Genomic DNA, 22199 nt, shown 5'->3' with positions numbered 1-22199 from the left:
TTATGGATTATTACAGATACTTTTCTTTAAAAAATGCCAAGCAGTCACACAGTGGAGAAAAAAAAGTTTCTTGGAAAAAGCATCAGAATGCACCGATAATCGTTTTACAATCGAATTGCAGCCCCCTAAATTGTAACTGAGTAGAACTGTGAGGGGTCTAGAGAGTCCCACCAAGAGATTTTAACGCATGAAATGAGAGGGGCTAATGTTAATTAGTACAAGTCTTATTTTTTTAGCCTGTTGCTATGTTTGCTATACATATGCATTGCTTATACACTGGAGGACAATTTTCAGTGCAACTTAAATAGCAAACATCGACTCTAAACCTTTAGCATTAGATATCAAACATTGCCGTAATTTCCAGACTATAAGCCACTACTTTTTTCACACATTTTGAACACTGCGGCTTGATCAATGATGCAGCTAATTTATGAATTTTTACAGGCTTTCTCTTAAGTTGAAATATGTCAATTGATGTTGTCCATTAATTGGCTGAAAGCTGCGGTCCTCATGCGGCATAATTTCACACACACAATAAATATAAAGCCTTACCTGTTAGTTTTAGTGGATTCATCAACACATCCTGAAGAAAACGACATCTGAAAACAATTAAATCCTTGTTGTGGCTGAAGAAAAGTCCCTCTGGCACTTTGCACTACTGTTGCGCCTTCGTCAGATCAGTCAGCGGAGCCTTCTCTCTCCCTCTCCCCCCCTTCCTCACCGTGTCTCTGTCTTTGTGCTACAAGTTGAAAAAGTCACTGTGCCTTAACGTCTCATTTACCACAGACACCAGGCGATCCTGGTTGCACAAAGACATTATCTCATGAACCACAAGAAAAAAAAATCAAAATTACTGGTACTCGGTTCTCAGTGTGGAGCGGAGACACCGCAAGACACCGTGTGTGCGCTGGATGACATGCGTGGCAGAAAAAAGCATTTATGGTACGTATTTAATTGAAAGTTTAAAAAAATATATTTCTATCTAACATCTTTCTGTGTAAATATCTCATGTTACAATATGGAGACCCGTGGCATATAGACAAGTGCAGCCTATTTATGTACACAGTTGGTGGGTGCGGCTTATATTCAGGTGTGCTCTACGAGTATAGTCTGGAAATTATGGTAAATAAGAAGTTAGTTTGTGCAGAATGGTGTTTTGTAAATCTCTTTGGGGGTGGTAATGATGAATTGTTTTTCCACAGGCAAAGACATATTCAACCATCTCCAGTTTGCAAAATAAGTTAACACGGCAGTCCACATCAGCCTGGCTGCCAGCTAAACAAAGCAAGTCAAATATTGTAAATTATAAGTTATGCACAATTTGCACATGTCACAGTATCTACATTACCTGGAAGTCCCATAACCCCACCCGGGTTCTGGGTTACTTCTGGCCTTGAAAAGACATTTGTGATGGTGGGATGGACTGACTTACCACTTGCTAGGTTTTGCTCAACATTTACAGTTTTCTCTGAAACCAGGTGAGCACATGTAGAAGAGTGATATGTAACTGTTATAGCATGTAGCCAAGCCCCTCTGCTGGCCTAAACAAGCCCAACCCAAGATGTCTTCCCATCTGACCAGTCTTTCTTTACAATCTGTTTTTAATTTGCAGTTAAAAACTTCAAATTAGAATAGTGGCTATATTAGCTGGCAGTGATTCTTGGTGGCTTAGTGGTTAGCACTGTTGCCTCACAGTCAGAAGGCCCTGGGTAGGGATGGGGCCGAGCCGATCCAATATCGGTATCGGGTTCCTGATGGGCACCACATTAAAGAGCACAAGGATTTATTTTTAACTGGCAGTACAAAAAGTCAAAATAGGTCATTCCGTGTCAACTCAATTATTTTTCAGGGGGTCCCACACCTTTGCGTCTCAGATTTTGTTCATATTCACACCAAATGGACCTACACATATCCTGATAACAGGTGTCAAATATTTCTGTCCTGGCTTTTCGAGATATGACTATTTCTGTGAACAAAGTTTAGGACAAATTTTGAAGAAAATTTGTGGCTTCCCATTTTAAGCCAATTTACAAACATCTGTATCTCATTCTTTTTTTTTTAAACTGAACCTTAAAATTTGCTCTGTGATTTAATAACATCTATCAGTTTAAAATAGTAGCAGCAAATAATACAAAATAATTTTTGTGTATATATGCCAAGCTGTTCAATATGGGCAAAATTTACAAACTTGTGACAAATTTCAAATATTCACAGCATCATAAAACATGTTTTTATTCATCTCAGATCCATGATTTTTTTTTTTAAATCCATGAATAGTTGTCTATGGTGGCTTTTTACTCCCCAGTTTGTGTCTTTTACAAAGTTATATCCTGAGAGATACAGCCTCTCAAAGTTGAAAAAATGTGAAAATTAGCACAACTTCACAGGGTTGTAACCCAATGTTTGAATATAGTAAAAACTTTCTTTTTTTAATTTAGTGTATTTTGTAGATCCATAGATTTGAACATCTTTATAGTGTCCAAACTTAATGAAAATTGCATTGAAGAAGGGTATGTGTAAGAAAATTGAAAAAAAATGAAAATTTTTCAATATGTGCTAAAGACACATTTTTATTAGCCACAACTTCCAAACATAACTTTTCCTGATAATAAAATGGTATATGACCCATGGCCATGACTGTACGTCTATGACCATGGGTCATATACAGAGGAACAGACGGTTCATACTTGTATTGTCTGTTCGATGAGAGGGAGTCAATAAATTGCGATGTTTTTTGTGGTGTGTATGTTTTTTGTTTCTCCACAGGAGAGGCGCGATGCAACATGTTCCAGCTGCTCGCACTGTGTTCGTGCACACGCACAAGCGTGCACAAAACCGTTGATGGTGTATCATGCACGTCTGTCCGACCGTGCTCCCCCCTGACTGCAGGTGGAATGTTTCGTGGTTTCCCATTTTGTTTTTGGTGTGGGGATTTTTTTCCGGTTTCTGCGTCTTTCGTGTTGTGTGAAGGGGCCCTAAGATGTGTTTGCAGGACAATATAACACTTGAACTGCTTCGTCGCTTTGTATCCGCAATTCCAAAATGCATTTTAAAGTTTTATGAGAAGGAACAGCAACATTACAAAGTGGAAAATGCTTTATTGTCCCAACTTTTTTTCTCGAATGTTTTGCGGGCCTGAAATACGGGAATGGGTGTATATGAAAAAAATGAAATGAAGCTGACCACATATTGTCTTCAATGAAGGAGAAGTCAAAGTAAAATCCTTGTAGACTCTTTATTTGCATTTTCTATGCAGTCCCAACTTTATCTGATTTGAGGTTGTATAACCCATTATTATGTTTGAACCTAGTAATGTAACCAAATGGAAGACACCGTCAGTGCACATAATCTTTAGCACCAAAACCAAGATTGCTTTGAGATGTGCTATTTTCCCTCCTGGTGCTTTTGGTTTGGTTGCCAGGGAGCATTTTGTTTTAAGCCATAAAAATACTTCTACGTTACTATGCCTGGATCTGTGTGCGAGTTAGGGTAGATGAGGAACGGGGGGTGCTTGAGAGACAGCATGCTGTGTTTTTGCTCAGGAGGAGAGGGGCTTCCCCCGTGCTGTCATCTGTGAATGGAGAAACTACAGGGCCTCTACAGAGTGGCACCGCAGGTCCCAGTTCAGCTCCAGGCTCTGCTGCCATCCATCACACCACATCTCTACCTTTTATGGTATGAAACTGAGGACCAGAAAGTAGGGTGTCTTCATCTTTTGATTTTCCTTTGACTCAAATGGATCCTGGTGTTGTCACAGTAACTCCGGTAACTCTAAGAGAAGAAAATATTTTGGGCTTCTACATAATTAGAACCTCCATCAAACTGAGCCCCTCAGTTTATAGAAGGTTCATTCCGTACATGCCTCACTCTCACGCTGGCATCCTCCAGTGTTATTTAGGCGATGCCAGTCCACTTGAGCAGTTTGGAATTGTGCAGACTGATATACAGTGCATCCAGAAAGTATTCACAGCTCTTCACTTTTTCCATATTTTGTTATGGTACAGACGTATTTCAAAATGGATGAAATTAACTTTTTCCTCAAAATTCCACACACAATATCCCATCAACCGTGATGACATAATGACAATGTGAAAAAGTTTTGTTCTTTTTTGGGGGGGTTAGCAAATTTATTTTTAAAAAAGCAATCACATGTACATAAGTATTCACAGCCTTTGCCATGAAGCTCAAAATTGAGCTCAGGGTGCCTTCTGTTTCCACTGATCATCCTTGAGATGTTTTTACAGCTTAATTAGAGTCCACCTGGGGTAAATTCAGTTGATTGGGCATGATTTGAAAAGACATACACCTGTCTATAAGGTCCCAACACAGTTGACAGTGTATGTCAGAGCACAAACCAAGCATGAAGTCAAAGGAATTGTCTGTAGACCTCCAAGACAGAATTGTCTCGAGGCACAAATATGGGGAAGAGTACAGAAACATTTCTGCTGCTTTGACAGCGGCCTCCATCATCTGTGAATTGGCTGAATTAGAGATCCACCAGAACTCTTCCTGGAGCTCCAGCATTCCACTGTGGAAAGAGGAGAACCTTCCAGAATGAAAACCTTTTCTGCAGCAATCCACCAATCAGGCCTGTATGGTAGAATGGCCAGACAGAAGCCACTCCTTAGTAAAAGGCACATGGCAGCGCGCCTGGAGTTTGCAAAACGGAACCTGAAGGACTCAGACCATAAGGAACAAAATTCTGTGGTCTTATTGAGACAAATATTGAAATCTGGTGTGAATGTCAGGCGTCATGTTTGGCGGATCCAGGCACCATCCCTACAGTGAAGCATGCTGGTGGCAGCATCGTGGTGTGGTGATGTTTTTCAGTGACAGGAACCAGATGACTGGTTCCTGCATCCTCCTTGGTCACTGTCTTGTACTGCGCTCTCCTCCACCCCACCACCACCAGCTGGTCCCCATCTGATGGCTGGGGATAGGCTCTGTCCCCGCCTTCTTCTGATGGCAGGATTTGAGTATGATATACCCCAGCACCATCAGGAAAGGGGACAGCCCTAAAACAAAGACTATCTCATTTGTACATTATTATGTATGGAATAAATGTTCATAGTTTTCCTCCTGGGTCTTAATGGTGGAACTGGTAGGCTTTGAAAGATTTCTGGGGACATTGTAAGGGCATCACAAATAACACATGTTTCTGTAAACTGCATTATGCACAAACAAAATACTGTTGGAGATAGGATGAATGATAAATTGTGGATCTATGTTGTGTTATAGCTCTGACTGTAAGGTACATTTCCCACATTTTTTTCATCATGCCCAAAAAAGAAAAAAAAAAAAACAGCCTTCCTGGCGAACAGAATACGTACACACAGAATGAAGGCACGTACATGCCAGACACTGCAGTCACAGAGGAAAGGATGACTGATTTGGTGCCTCAACCAAATCTTGTTTAGTAGTGGCACACCTTTGTTCAGAATATGAAATATCAGATGTTTCTGTCTGTATGTTTCAGAAAAAAAATCCAAGGAAGTGAGGTGAACTGATAACAACAATAAAAAAAAATAGACCATGTAAACTACTTGTAGTAACTGAAGTAGTTGTGCTGGAGCATGAAAGGCACGGCTGGATAGATGGGACTATGTTAGACCCAGATACGTGTATGTAAGGATCGTGTCTTCAAGGAGCTGTTGTTTGGCTGGTTCTGGGTTGGGCTCACCACAGAACAGGTTCATGGAAAGGTCTGGGCACATGGTTCTGGCACTGTAGCCAGGTGAATGAGGGCACATGTTTGCAGTCACCTGAAATACATAAAATGTACACAGCTGACCTCTTTAAAATTAAAACTACAAACAACGTGAAACTTCATTTGTACAGCACCAGAATTACAGCACAAGACAGCAAAAGTCACCCCAAGGCTCTACACATGAGTAAGGTTTCAACCATAACCCATGCCCTGAGCAAGTACATTGGTTTTAAGAAGAAACCTCAAGCAGCTCTGTCTCAGTCGGGTGACTGTCTGCTTTGGCCATGATAACGCAAAATGAAATACAACAAAAGCACAACATGGGACTATCAAACATGCAGACACAAATGTTCCAGTTAAGCAATCATATACATGTGGAATCCAATCATAGCAATGAGCAATGGCTCTAAAGACAACCAAGAGGTGAAAAGCTGTGTTGGTATTGATGCCAGATCCTTAAATAGGGCATTCTCCAGTTTATGTTCACATGATGGTCCTTAGGCACAGACAGCTCCAATCTAAACCCCACATGTCCTGGATGGATTTTTGATGGAAGGATGCCTCAGATGTGCCACCAACAGGCACACATTCCTGACAGGTGTATGTGCTCTCTGGAGCTCCTGCCTGGCATGCAGTAGAGGAACCACCTGATGGCTCCTTATCTGCTATGGACTCCATATTCATCTGCCAAGCAGATCAGATGTAATCCAGCAATTCCCTGATGCTGCCCAATGATAAACCCCAATTTAGTTTATTTCATTTTTATAACGCCAAATAACAACAAAGTTGCCTCAAAGCACTTCACACAAGTAAGGTCTAACCTTATCAACCCCCAGAGCAAGCACACAGGTGACAGTGGTAAGGAAAAACTCCCTCTGAGGAAGAAACCTCAAGCAGACTAGACTCAAAGGGGCGACCCTCTGCTTGGGCCATGCTCCCGGCAGAAATTACAAAACAATTCACAAAATGAACATGCAGGAAATGGTGCCAGTGCACAGGACAGGAGGGTTTCAGGAACAGATACAACACCCATCCCTAGATGGAGATGCACCTCAAACAGAGAGAAAAAACAGAATCAGGCTGTTATGTGTCGGACGCGGTCGGAGCACCGACCCAGCATTTGACAGGACCCAGCATAAAATAAGCAGAGCACGGTTCAAAAGGTAACAGAATTTAATAAACATAATAGTGAGTGGAGTGATAAACAACCCAAAAAGTCCGCAGTCTGGTGAGGTGGAAACACGGCACGCTCTCAGCAGCGCAAACGGTCCGGAGCCACAGCAGTTCGGACCCAGGGACCCCGCCGACACCCCCCAGGCGGCCATGACAAACCGAGTCTGCGAAGGAAGAAATCATGAGGTGAGTCCAACACTCTCCACACAGAGAGACACAGCTCAAAGGTGCACACAATCAGCAAACACTTCCTGGCTTTAATATAACTCAGCTTCTCACCCTGCAGGCACGGAACAACTCAGTTCAAATCTCCACTGCAGCAGAAGCTGATTAGGCGATTAGCATAGCGTAACAGCTCAATATAACAAGGTGTGAGGGACACCAAATCCACTGTCATTACTTCATGAAAGTCACCAAAACCAAATTACCTCAGGAAGTGTGCTGAAGAGCGTGAGACCTCACCCAATCCTCCTTCACAGACTGTGGCGTCAAACCTGGAGCGGTCTCTGCGTCGGTAATGGTGAGATTGTTCTCCTGACGTTGATCTCACACGTCTGCTCACAAGGTCGAGTCTCTGGCAATCACACACTGTGCATTCAAGGTTTAAGTGCAGCAAGCTCTGATCAAGACAGATACACCACAGCTGTGAGTCCTGATGACCTGCATGTGATAACAAGCCTCAGGTGTTCAGGGTGAGGTCCTAATACTCAGCCACACGTCAGCCACTCAGTCCTGAACGTATACCACCTGGTGGGAGAAACAGAAAACAAAAACAAAGCCAGCCAAACACCCCAGCCCACAACACAGGCATCACAAAGACAACAAATACAGTATAATTTTTCAGCATTAAGCAACAAGCAGAACAAAAAATACTAAGGTGATCACCAGCCACTAGCCCTAAGCTTCACTAAAAGCTTCACCCAGAATTTAGATAAAGTTGAGGCCGCGGCACGCTCTGTTTACTAATAAATTAATTTAAAAGAATAAAAAGCATAGTAACATACTATGCCAGTATGCTAGCCATACAAAAGGAAAAATAAGTGCGTCTAAAGTCTGGAGTTGAAAGTCTTTACAGAATCTGACTGTTTAATTGACGCAGGGAGATCATTTCACAGAACAGGGGCACGATAAGAGAAAACTCAGTGACCCACAGACTTTTTATTCACCCTAGGGACACAAAGTAGTCCTGCACCCTGAGAACATAAAGCCCGGGGCAGTACGTAGGGCTTAATTAGGTCAGCTAAGTAGGGAGCTGCCAATCCGTGAACAGTTTTATAGGTTAGTAGCAGAAACTTAAAATCTGAAAATCTGATCTCAGGGACAGGAAGCCAGTGAAGGGATGCCTGAATGGGTGTAATGTGGTCAAACTTTCTGCTTCCACTCAAAAGTCTGGCAGTAGCATTTTGAACCAATTGGAGAGTCCTAATGCTGGACTGTGGTAAACCAGAAAACAGAACATTGCAGTAGTCCAGTCTAGAAGAGATAAACGCATGGATCAGAGTCTCAGCATCAGCCAAAGAGAGGATGGGACGAATTTTTGCTATATTATGCAGGTGGAAGAAAGCAGTCCTCGTAATGCTCCAATTTTATTTCTTAAGTTCCTTCTCATTTTTCAGTTGGGGTCATCACAGCAGCTCTAATATGGATCCACATCTCGATTTGGATCAAGTTTTACACTGGATGCCCTTCCTGACGCAACTCCACATTCATACATAGAAAATGGGCACAGGTGGTCTTGAACCGGGAACCTTCTGATTTAAAAACCAAGCAGACTAACTGCTTGGCCATAATTCTACCCATAAAGTCTACATTTGTTTATCAAAGAATATTATCTTTACCTGGCCGGGGGGGTGACTGTTTAAACTAATGGATAGTAGTGAGGTGCAAGAAAGCACAGGCAGGATGATGTGGGTGAAAAAGAATAGCTGGGTGATCTGAAATAAAAGTGTGGTATCTGGAAGGTGGCACATGGGTGCAGTACCAGAGGTTACCTACAGGGGCGGTAAGCACCACTATATTGTCAGAAAAGCCCTGAAAGATCTGGCTGAGGAAGCTGAGCAGGGCAGCTTCTGGCTTTGGTTAAGAAGGAAGGACCAGGTGTGGGGAAAGCAAGGGCTTTACACTCAGCTGCCATTGCTCCACCACCGTAAGATGTTCTAAGATTGGAGGGAAATATCAATGAAGGGTGGCTCCCGGCAGATGATCCTGCAGCTACCCACAATGGCACCATCAGAAGTGTGGCAAGCAGAAATGCTCAGCAGTCAGTCACTTGCCTGTGCTACCACCTGGCTACGAAAAGGCAGATGCAGAAGTTGGGTAACAATGAGCGGAGACAAGTCCATAAGCAACGTGTGGTTTCGTTTTCCAACGATGGTCAAAAACACTGCTTTTAACTTTTCATCACCATACTTCAGTCCATTTGCCACACAGAAATACTCTAGCCATTCCAGGTAGGCTTAAAATTCTTCTTCTGTGTCGTCAAAGCGGAGGTCGTCTGCAATTCCAAACGTTGCCATTATGCATGTGCTCAGTCGTCTCAACGGAGTTCAGGCTTCAGTTCAAAACTCACTTCCAAAGCAATATCCCAATTCTTGTCATGAATTTTCTGTTGTGTCACAGGTGTTTGTTTGAATACTGCCAAAGGAAGCCAACCAGTGAGTACAGGAACAATAGCAAACTTCATTACAGAGCTAGCAACCAACAGGTCTCCTCTTTCCATTCCACCCTACTTCTGCGTCTGCTCTCAGCAGTCACAACAACCTATAGTGTCGCTTAGTGCCCCTGCAGGTAACCTCTGTTACTGCACCCATGGAACCTTCCAGATACCACACAGAGCACAACATAATTGTTATTCATTAGTCTATAGAATACCACAACTAATAAATAAGCAAAATATTGTGTAGTCTTCTGTTTTATTGTTTTTGTTTTTATTTAGGTAGATTTTATTGGTTGTATCTTTTGTATGCTGTATGTATGTATGTATTTATTTATCTTGCATATTCTACTTATTTTTATTGTTAATTTTCTTATTTTTAATTTATTTCTTGACTATTGGGGTTTTATCTATTGTGATTCTATGTGCAGCACTTTGGAACGTCTTTGTTGTTAAATGTGCTATATAAATAAAGTGGATTGGATTGGAAAATAAATACCCAGATTCAATCGTGTACTCACTCTTGCATTAGATTGGCACTGAAATCTGAACGTTTATGTAGCTTCCGTTCAGTTTGAGTGAGCACCACCATTCATATTCCCCCTCCACACTCAACTCCAGTTTTATTCCTTTTTTAATAAAGTCTTCTTTTGTTTCTTATGGGAGATGATGGTCTAGTGGTTAAGTGTTGGGCTTGAGACCAGAGGATCTTTGGTTCAAATCTCAGCCTGACCGGAAAATCACTAAGGGCCTTTCGGCAAGGTCCTTAATCCCCAAGTTGCTCCCAGCGTGTAGTGGGCGCCTTGTATGGCAGCAGCCTTATGTCGGGGTGAATGTGAGGCACTGATGTGTAAAGCGCTTTGAGCATCTAATGCAGATGGAAAAGCGCTATATAAATGCAGTCCATTTACTTATGCACTGTTTGTTCATAATATTGTTCATAGAGCTTCCAATCTATGTTGTTGGTGTCCTCCTTGGTTGAAAGTTTCCACACACGACAAAGATTGTGTCTGGACTGTGTTTCTTAACACACTGAACCAAAATAGTGCAAGTATGTAAAACAGGTTAAGAAGAGATACTAAGCCTTGATGTCAGAGTGGTTTCACTGGGAAACTTTTGTAGTCAACCAAAATGAACAGATAGCTGAAGAAAATAAGCATTATAAGAAGTGACTGTGTACAATTAGTAAGTTCTCCACAATTTCCTGTGTATCCATGCAAGGAGATGAATGTCATTTGTGTGCTGGATCATCTCATGTAAAACAAAGTAGAATAAAAAAAAATCTTAGTGGCACAGAATATTTTGGTCCTGGCATCAACGCTGGTTTCTGTGGACACTCTGTACCTGTTCCTGTGATAAATTACAGACAATCAGAAAATTCCTGCCCACTAAGTTGATGATGTTTTGGGGGCTGTCTGCTTTACATCGAGTAAAAGAGAAGAAGAAGAAAAAGAAGAATGCCACAAGTGGTAAAGCTTGCACGACACAGCCAAAGACATTTACACAAAGCATATTTCTTGTCTTTCCACATCCTCTGTATTCCAAAGTCCTCCGCTGGGTAATCCTGTTTAGTTTCTCCATCTCGCTCATTTATGACTTCATCCAAATGATGAACCAGTTGTTTTTCTCATGTTTGGGATTATTTTCAAATGTGCAAACATCTGGTGGCCAACACCACTGTCAGGTAATGACAAGCTACATCTTTACTTGTGGCAGCAGAGTTCATTGTTCACATACAGCATACTGCATCTCTGCAGAATGCACTGTAACATCAAAAGCACACATCTGTTCTGAGACTTTAGGTTCTACTGCCCTCTAGCAGTAGAAGCCAGAAAAAGCACATAAGGGAAAACATTTTCAGTACAGCTTTTCAACTTTTCCACCATTTTAGTGCAGCTTTTTGCAAAACTTTTGTTTATTTGATGCAATTAGTTGGAGACACACGTGTTTAAGGTCCCACTGTTAACTGTTTGCACCCTTTATACCAGAGCGCGCGCACACACACACACACACAAACTGGCCAAAGAGCTTAGAAAAGATTGTGTGGAGGAAAAGATCTGTTTACAACCCCAATTTCCATGGAGTTGCGACGTTGTGTAAAATGTAAATTAAAAACAGAATACAATGATTTGCAAATCCTCTTCAACCTATATTCAACTGAATACACCACAAAGACAAGATATTTAATGTTCAAACTGATAGAGCTTTTTGTTTTGTTTTGATCTCACACACGCACTTGTGTGAGACACATGCACCACGTGTGTTGCTTTCACGCCACATCCGTGGCGGCACTTAGACAAATTTCACATCCAGCTTGAGAGTGATTGTCTGCTGACTGATTTCATACTAATCATACAAATGGCCAAATATTTTCTAAGTGCCAAATGAGCGGTATTAGATGTGCATGCGTGTCACCTGGAATTTGGCCAACGCCTAGCGCGAGAGGCCTCAAATGGGCTCTCACAGCCACACTCTGTCTTCCAGCCACTGGTGTGCGCAAATAGTTATAACAGGTGTACAACGCATTGGAGGCAGCTACGAATTTACAAGTACTGCATATGATTCCTGCTTCATGCGCACTTCATGCACAATTGGACCACATTTGTAATATGTGTGAAAGGGCCCTTACTCATGTCATTAGACCAAATGAACACCATTCTGGCAAAAAAAAAACCTCTATTACTCATGTCAATGGACCAAATGAATGCCATTCTGACAAAGAAAATTAAAGGATTTTTTTTCAGCCAAATAAATGTCTGGACTAGACAGAAAGTTTAGACAGATATTCGCAATTACAGTCCAATTTCCTATATTGTGCATCTCTGTGGATCCAATGGATTTCATTCATTGCAAAAATTATATATATATGTGTGTGTGTGTGTGTATTTTTTATTTTATTTTTTATATTTTTTGCTGAATAAGTGTCTGAATAAGTAACTAGTAACTGGTAACCAACAGTTTTAATCAGTGGTGGGCACAGCTAACCAAAAGTTAGCATTGATAACTGCTAATCAGCTAAATGAAAAGTTATCTTTTATAACGCTAAACCGATAAACCACCAAAACATTTACCGGAAGCTACAGCTAACCACTAACCGATAACTTTTCAGTATTGTTCAGTATTTTTGTTTTGTTCTTTATTTTACAAATGAAAATATTTTACAAAAAAAATTATTTGTAAACACCAACACACACGTTACTTTAACTTGTGTTGGTTTTTACATAAAATGAATGAGTCAGCCAATCAGTGTGAGTGGAGGCTCAGTTTACCCTTAATCCCTTTGAGCATCTGTGTGTGCTAATGTTCAAACCTTCAGAATTAGTCCATTATTTTAAAATTAAAAGATATGTGTTATAGTTTCACTTTGTACAAATGAGAGCATTGATATTAATGTAGTTATTCATCCGGATTAATTTGATTTATTAAATCAAAACAATAAGTCAAACCTACTTTCCTTTTCAAGGCGTCTGCCTCATGGCTGGACCACTGTATGCTGTGAAGGATGACTTTTGTTTTTTTGTATCAGCCTGGGGGCCAGGCCCCTTCTGCTGGGGTCAGTGTTGCCAACTTGGCGACTTTCTCACTAAATCTGGTGACTTTCCAAACCCTCTTGATGACTTATTTTCTCAAAAGCAACCAGCTACTTTTCCTGGCATCACTGGAGACATTTCTGATGTCTGGTGACTCAGATCTAGTCTCTGTTCTCACCGAGCGGCAGCAGGTTTCCCTATCTTCGCTGCTGCTGCAAAGCCACAGAGGTTGTGTGCAAAGCACTGAGCAGAGGGATATCTACGATCCTCCACGGCTGTTCCTGCATTGAATGTTAAATCTGACTCGGACTTGCTCAGCCTACTCACCTCGTTTGCTGCGCTGTGGCTAATTAGGCTCCAGACTTTGAGGATCCATGGCCTTGAGAAGTTATGTTATTTTGAGAAGTGAAAGCCAATTGTAACAGCAAAATAAACAAACAAACCAACAATCAAGTTTATTTGTAGTTCAATATTAAGGTGTTTTTACTCACTTTGTTTGTCTGTCATAATGTTTTTTTTTTCCCAACAAACACATTACACATTACAACAGTAAAACGAACAGCAAACAAACAAAGGACGAGGCCACAAAGTGATAGAAAAAAAATTATATAATAACAAAAGCAAAGCCATTCTTTCACATTAATTCTCTTCAAAAGATTCCTTATAGAGCATGATAGTTTTAGGACATAAGCTTAATACTGCTTATATATTGTTCAAATTCAGCCAGAAGTCTGTGTAAATTCCTTTTCAATACTCTACATTTACAGTAGCGTTCAGAATGATAGTAGTGCTATGTGACTAAAAAGATTAATCCAGGATTTGAGTATATTTCTTATTGTTACATGGGAAACAAGGTACCAGTAGATTCAGTAGATTCTCACAAATCCAACAAGACCAAGCATTCATGATATGCACACTATTAAAGCTATGAAATTGGGTTATTTTTTTTTTTTTTTTAAGTAGAAAAGGGGGTGTTCACAATAATAGTAGCATCTGCTGTTGACGCTACAAACTCAAAACTATTATGTTCAAACTGCTTTTTTAGCAATCCTGTGAATCTCTAAACTGGTATTTAGTTATATAACCACAGTTTTTCATGATTCCTCACATCTGCGAGGCATTAATTTTGCTGGTTTGGAACCAAGATTTTGCTTGTTTACTAGTGTGCTTGGGGTCATTGTCTTGTTGAAACACCCATTTCAAGGGCATGTCCTCTTCAGCATAAGGCAACATGACCTCTTCAAGTGTTTTGACATATCCAAACTGATCCATGATACCTTGTATGCGATATATAGTGTTGTGTGGGCCGCTGAAGAGGAGGTACTGCTGGCCCACCACCACCAGATGGCGCCCTGCTTGGAGTGCGGGCTTCAAGCACGAGAGGGCGTCGGAACTACTGGGAGTGACAGCTGTCACTCATCATCAACACCAGCAGTCACTCATCAACCACATCCTCCATAAAAGCCGGACTGCAACTCCACCTCCCCGCCGAGAAATCAGCTACCACTCTGCGACGGCTTCGCCTCACACCCCAACCAGATAAGTGGTTTTCCAGGAGCTGTACAAGTGTGTTACTGGAGGTGGAGGTTTTCCCTCCTGCAGGAATTAAGCACTGAAAGATTGCTGGGCGTGTATTCACACACCCACCATTAACTGTTTCTGTTTCTGCCAGCAGTACCGGGTCTGACTGCTGAAGACAGTGGCCACCTGGGGCGCAGGGCTTGGCGGCTCCGGTGTTCTTCAGATCCAATGGCGGTGGAAGCTGTGTGGGATCCGGCTCTTCTCTTGCCAGACGTCTTCTATCTTCGAGTCTGCCCACACGTCACCTTGTGTATGATTGACGATCCACATTCTCTGTCATTTTCTGTATTTCGTTGTGCGATTCACAACATTAAATTGTTACTTTTTGGCTTATCCATTGTCCGTTCATTAATGCCCCCTGTTGTGGGTCCGTGTCACTACACCTTCCCAACAGGATTTCTCGGCCAGCGTCATGGATCCCGAGGGGCGTCAACCAGAGCTTGAACAGCCAATGGAAGAGCAAGGTGCACAGGCACCAGCAGGAGGCGTGTTAGGTGAGCTGCAGCATATTCTAACCGCTTTCACTGCTCGGTTGGATTTGGTAACCGAGCAGAACGTTATTCTCAATCGGAGGATGGAGGCTATCACCGCCAGGGTGGAGGCGCGCGATCAGAGCGCTGCTGCAGCACCTCCTCCTGCTGGTCCCATGCCCGACACAGACGTTCCACTGGTCATTCAACGACCCCCCCCCCCCCCCCCACCGTCCCCTGAAGCATACATAAGCCCTCCGGAGCCATACGGAGGTTGTGTCGAGACGTGCGCGGACTTCCTAATGCAGTGTTCGCTCGTCTTTGCACAGCGGCCCGTCATGTACGCGTCAGACGCTAGCCGGGTGGCTTATGTCATCAATTTGCTTCGAGGAGAGGCACGCGCCTGAGCTACGGTGCACTGGGAGCAGAACTCACGGCTCCTAACGTCATACGCTGGGTTTGTAAGGGAGTTCAAACAGGTTTTTGATCATCCCAACAGAGGCGAGACCGCTTCGAGCGTGCTACTGTCAATGAGACAGGGGCGCCGGAGTGCAGCAGAGTATGCAGTCGACTTCCGCATCGCGGCAGTGAGGGCCGGCTGGAATAACGTTGCACTCCGCGCCGCCTTCATAAACGGACTGTCTCCGGTCCTGAAGGAGCATCTGCTGGCTAAGGAGGAACCGCGGGATTTTGACGGGCTTGTCGACCTGGTTATACGCTTAGACAACCGCTTAGAGGAACACTGTCGGGAGCAGGGCGGGGGGCGTGGCCGGGCACGAGCCGTCCCTCTTCCTTCCGGGTCCGAAAGGGTGCCGTCGTCCCCATGCTCCACAGCCAGAGGGCTCCGTGTGGCAACAGCTCCCCCTGCTGACGAAGCTATGGACACGAGCAGGGCCAAAGTGAAATCAAATGACAGACAAAGGAGGCTGGCCCGCGGGGAGTGTTTTTTCTGTGGCTCTAGTGATCATATACAGAGGAACTGCCCCAAACGGTCAAACTACAACGCCCGTCCTTAGATACTGGGCTAAGGGTGGGCCATAACACGCACGCGGGGAAGCCCCGTAGATCCACACGAATCCCAGTCACGATCCTAAGTGAGGATTTAACCCTTCACGCCCCAGCACTATTAGACACAGGGTCGGAAGGGAATCTGCTGGACAGCAGATGGGCAAAGGAAGTAGGGCTCCCTCTGGTGGCTCTGCCTTCACCTTTGAAGGTACGGGCACTAGATGGCACTTCCATTAATCACACACCAGACACAGCCCGTGACATTGGTTGTGTCTGGGAATCACAGGGAGGAGATTGTGTTTTATGTAACACCTTCTACCTCCCAAGTGATTTAGGGTTTCCATGGATGGTGAAGCACAATCCCCAGATTGATTGGCCATCTGGGGTTGTGACGCAGTGGAGCGAAACCTGCCACCGGGAATGTTTAGGATCCTCGGTATCACCCGGTGTGACAGCTAATGAGGAGGTCAAAGTCCCCACCAATCTGACGGCGGTGCCGGAGGAGTATCACGATTTTGCTGACGTCTTCAGCAAAGATCTGGCACTCACTCTTCCCCCGCACCGACCGTACGATTGCGCCATTGATTTGATCCCGGGCGCCGAGTACCCGTCCAGCAGGCTGTACAACCTCTCACGTCCGGAACGAGAATCAATGGAGACCTACATCCGGGACTCCTTAGCTGCCGGGTTGATCCGGAACTCCACCTCCCCGATGGGTGCGGGTTTCTTTTTTGTGGGTAAGAAGGACGGCGGACTCCGTCCATGCATCGATTACAGAGGGCTGAACGAGATTACGGTTCGCAATCGATAACCATTACCTCTGTTGGATTCGGTGTTCACGCCCCTGCATGGAGCCCAAATATTCACCAAACTCGATCTTAGGAATGCGTACCACCTGGTTCGGATCCGGAAGGGAGACGAGTGGAAGACGGCATTTAACACCCCCTTAGGTCACTTTGAGTACCTGGTCATGCCGTTCGGCCTCTCAAACGCCCCCGCGACGTTCCAAGCATTGGTTAATGACGTCTTGTGGGACTTCCTGCATCGGTTTGTCTTCGTATATCTAGACGATATACTCATCTTTTCTCCGGACCCTGAGACTCATGTCCAGCATGTACTTCAGGTCCAAGAGCGGTTGTTGGAGAACTGGCTGTTTGTGAAGGGCGAGAAGTGCGAGTTCCACCGTACTTTTTTTAGATGATGAATACTTTATTGAGCAAGTTAAAAACATTTATACATTGCGCACATTCATCTTTGAAAATCCGTACATTACTCAAAGGGAGTAGAATGAAGTAAAACTTATATTTTCTACCCCCTTTCACATGTTTTATTTTTGACTACGCAGACAAGAATAAATAAAAAAAATTTGAGATCATATATACCTATATAAACACACACCTTGCATTATACATATCAACATGTATTTACATAAATACACTACCTCTATACACAAATACCCTTGCATACACCAATACACACACTAGTACTTCTTTGTCCTTCCTGGGGTTCATCATCTCCTCCAACTCTGTCGCCCCTGACCCGGCCAAGGTTGCAGCGGTGAGAGATTGGCCCCAACCAACAAGCCGTAGGAAACTGCAACAGTTCCTCGGCTTTGCAAATTTCTACCGGAGGTTCATTAAGGGTTACAGTCAGGTAGTTAGCCCCCTGACTGCCCTGACCTCCACTAAAGTCCCCTTCACCTGGTCGGATCGGTGCGAAGCCGCGTTTAGGGAGTTGAAACGCCGGTTCTCGACTGCGCCAGTTCTGGTGCAGCCTGATCCTAATCGCCAGTTCATAGTTGAAGTGGATGCCTCTGACTCAGGGATAGGAGCCGTGCTGTCCCAGAGCAGGGAGTCCGATAAGGTTCTCCACCCTTGTGCCTATTTTTCCCGCAGGTTGACCCCGGCTAAAAGGAATTATGACGTCGGCAATCAGGAACTCCTGGCGGTGAATTAGGCTCTTGAGGAGTGGAGACACCTGTTGGAGGGAGCGACGGTGCCCTTCACGGTTTTCATGCACCATCGGAACCTGGAGTACATCCTGACCGCCAAGCGGCTGAACCCCAGGCAAGCCCGCTGGTCACTGTTCTTCAGGCGCTTTGACTTCCAGATCACATACTGCCTCGGGACCAAGAACCAACGATCGGATGCCCTGTCCCGGGTGCACGTAGAGGAAGCCAAGGCCGAGTTGTCGGACCTAAAAGAGACCATCATCCCCGAGTCCACTGTCGTGGCCACCCTCACCTGGGACGTGGAGAAGACCGTCCAGGAGGCCCTGGGACGGAACCCGGACCCGGGGACCGGCCCGAGGAACAAACTGTACGTCCCACCAGAGGCCAGAGCTGTGGTTTTGGACTTCTGTCACGGTTCCAAGCTCTCCTGTCATCCAGGGGTGCGCAGAACCGTGGCAGTGGTCCAGCAGCGCTTCTGGTGGGCATCTATGGAAGCCGACGTCCGGGATTACATCCAGGCCTGTACCACCTGTGCCAGGGGCAAGGCTGACCACAAAAGGACTTCAGGCCTCCTCCAGCCTCTACTGGTGCCTCATTGCCCCTGGTCCCACATCGGCCTGGACTTCATCACGGGCCTCCCGCCGTCCCAGGCCAACACCACCATCCTCACGATAGTGGACCGGTTCTCCAAGGCGGCCCACTTCGTGGCCCTCCCGAAGCTCCCGACGGCCCAGGAGACAGCAGACCTCCTGGTCCACCATGTCGTGCGTCTGCATGGGATACCATCAGGCATCATCTCGGATCGTGGTCCTCAGTTCTCTTCCCAAGTCTGGAGGAGTTTCTGCAGGGAACTGGGGGCCACCGTGAGGCTCTCGTCCGGGTACCACCCTCAGACAAACAGACAGGCAGAGCGGGCTAACCAGGAGCTGGAGCAGGCCCTCCGCTGCGTGACCTCCGTGCACCCGACGGCCTGGAGCAACCATCTGGCCTGGATCGAGTACGCCCACAACAGCCAAGTTTCGTCTGCCACCGGCCTCTCCCCGTTTGAGGTGTGTTTGGGGTACCAGCCCCCATTGTTCCCGCTCGTGGAGGGAGAGGTCGGTGTGCCCTCGGTCCAGGCCCACCTCAGGAGGTGCCGCCAGGTGTGGCGGACCGCCTGTTCTGCCCTGTTGAAGGCCCGGACGAGGGTCAAGGCCCATGCAGATCGCCGGCGTTCCCCGGCCCCTGCATACCAGCCCGGGCAGGAGGTGTGGTTGTCGACCAAGGACATCCCGCTTCAAGTGGAGTCACAAAAACTCAAGGACCAGTTTATTGGACCATTTCCCATCCTCACGGTCCTCAGTCCGGGTGGATCCGCAGTGAAGCGTGCAGCTTTAGCTTCACTGCGGATCCACCCGGTTTTTCATGTGTCACATCTCAAACCTCATCACACCTCACCACTCTGCACCCCTGGACCTGCACCACCTCCTGCCCGGATCATCGACGGGGAGCCGTCATGGACCGTGCGTCGGCTCTTGGACGTCCGTCGAAAGGGTCGGGGGTTCCAGTATCTGGTGGACTGGGAGGGGTATGGACCCGAAGAACGCTCCTGGGTGAAGAGGAGCTTCATCCTGGACCCGGCCCTCCTGGCCGATTTCTACAACCGTCACCCGGACAAGCCTGGTCGGGCGCCAGGAGGAGCCCGTTGAGGGGGAGTCCTGTTGTGTGGGCCGCTGAAGAGGAGGTACTGCTGGCCCACCACCACCAGATGGCGCCCTGCTTGGAGTGCGGGCTTCAAGCACGAGAGGGCGTCGGAACTACTGGGAGTGACAGCTGTCACTCATCATCAACACCAGCTGTCACTCATCAACCACATCCTCCATAAAAGCCGGACTGCAACTCCACCTCCCCGCCGAGAAATCAGCTACCACTCAGGTAACTTCTCTGCTGCATCCTTAACAAACAAAAGTCTGATCTCATTTACAGCCGTTTTCCTGCGACGTGTCCTTATCTGCTGCATTGGCGTTTGGTGTGGACTGCGACTGCTTCGCCTCACACCCCAACCAGATAAGTGGTTTTCCAGGAGCTGTACGAGTGTGTTACTGGAGGTGGAGGTTTTCCCTCCTGGAGGAATTAAGCACTGAAAGATTGCTGGGTGTGTATTCACACACCCACCATTAACTATTTCTGTTTCTGCCAGCAGTACCGGGTCTAACTGCTGAAGACAGTGGCCACCTGGGGCGCAGGGCTTGGTGGCTCCGGTGTTCTTCAGATCCGTTGGCGGTGGAAGCTGTGTGGGATCCGGCTCTTCTCTTGCCAGACGTCTTCTATCTTCGAGCCTGCCCACACGTCACCTTGTGTATGATTGACGATCCACATTCTCTGTCATTGTCTGTATTTCGTTGTGCGATTCACAACATTAAATTGTTACTTTTTGGCTTATCCATTGTCCGTTCATTAACGTCCCCTGTTGTGGGTCCGTGTCACTACACCTTCCCAACAATATAGGCCTAACACCATAGTAGGAGAAACATGCCCATATCATGATGCTTGCACCACCATGCTTCACTGTCTTCACTGTGAACTGTGGCTTGAATTCAGAGTTTGGGGGTCGTCTCGCAAACTGTCTGCGGCCCTTGGACCTAAAAAGAACAATTTTACTCTCATCAGTCCACAAAATATTCCTCCATTTCTCTTTAGGCCAGTTGATGTGTTCTTTGGCAAATTGTAACCTCTTCTGCACATGTCTTTTATTTAACAGAGGGACTTTGTGGGGGATTCTTGCAAATAAATTAGCTTCACACAGGCGTCTTCTGTCACAGCACTTACAGGTAACTCCAGACTGTCTTTGATCATCCTGGAGCTGATCAATGGGTGAGCCTTTGCCATTGTGGTTATTCTTCTATTCATTTTGATGGTTGTTTTCCGGTTTCTTCCACGCATCTCTGGTTTTTTTTGTCCATTTTAAAGCATTGGAGATCATTGTAGATGAACAGCCTATACTTTTTGCACCTGCATATAAGTTTTCCCCTCTCCAATCAACTTTTATTCAAACTACGCTGTTCTTATGAACAATGTCTTGAACATCCCATTTTCCCCAGGCTTTCAAAGAGAAAAGTATGTTGATCAGGTGCTGGCTTCATCCTTAAATAGGGGACACCTGATTCACACCTGTTTGTTCCACAAAATTGACAAACTCACTGACTAAATGCCACACTATTATTGTGAACACCCCCTTTTCCACGTTTTTACTAACAGCCCAATTTCATAGCCTTAAGAGTGTACATATCATGAATGCTTGGTCTTGTTGGATTTGTGAGAATCTGCTGGCACCCTGTTTCCCATGTAACAATAAGAAATATACTCAAAACCTGGATTAATCTTTTTAGTCACACAGCACTACTATTATTCTGAACACTACTGTATGAATATGGAATTTACCAAACAATATTAAAATGTTGATAATGTATTCAATGATAACTGTTTTTTTTTTTTCTACGTCATACTATGCAAATTAGATGATGTCATTTAGTGATTTCTGGAGACTTTTAGGACAGCCAATATCTATTCTTACTGAGGTGGCAACACTCGGGTAGAGTAGAGCTCAGCTCCTCTCAGGTGCCTCACTGCTGCAACATACGTAGCAGACAGGAGCCAACAGGGTTTATAAATGTTTTTCACCGTTACTATGTAAAAAAAAAAAAAAAAAGCATTTGTGGTCTAAAAGTCTAAATTTATCAGAAGCAAATTAGTTCGCTGATGGTTTTGAAATTAGGCGAAAAACTAATCCAACAAAAAAATTTAGCTTTGCTAATTAGCAGTTAGCAGACTGTGCCCACCACTGGTTTTAATGAGTTAAGCAAGTGCCTCTCATTCTTTGTGGATCATTTATTTTCAGTGGCCAGTTGCTTTGTGCTTTAGCCAACTGGCTAGCTGGGTATTGTAATGTTTATGTTGGGTTACCTTTCGGAAACCCAGGTATCACCGATGATGCTTGCTAAGAAAATGCTATTTCAGTTATGATAACTCAGGAGTTAGTAAGTGCAATTGTAAATTGATTTTGATTGCTTTGGGTGTAGAGTCAGTCTCAGATGTGCTACTGTGGTCTGAAATGACCCATGCGCAGCAAAGGCAGGGCGGACCAATT

This window comes from Thalassophryne amazonica, chromosome 16, assembly GCF_902500255.1.
Source record: "Thalassophryne amazonica chromosome 16, fThaAma1.1, whole genome shotgun sequence".
NCBI lineage: Eukaryota > Metazoa > Chordata > Actinopteri > Batrachoidiformes > Batrachoididae > Thalassophryne > Thalassophryne amazonica.
The sequence above is the reverse complement of the archived record's forward strand: the minus strand, read 5'-3'. Positions refer to the sequence as shown.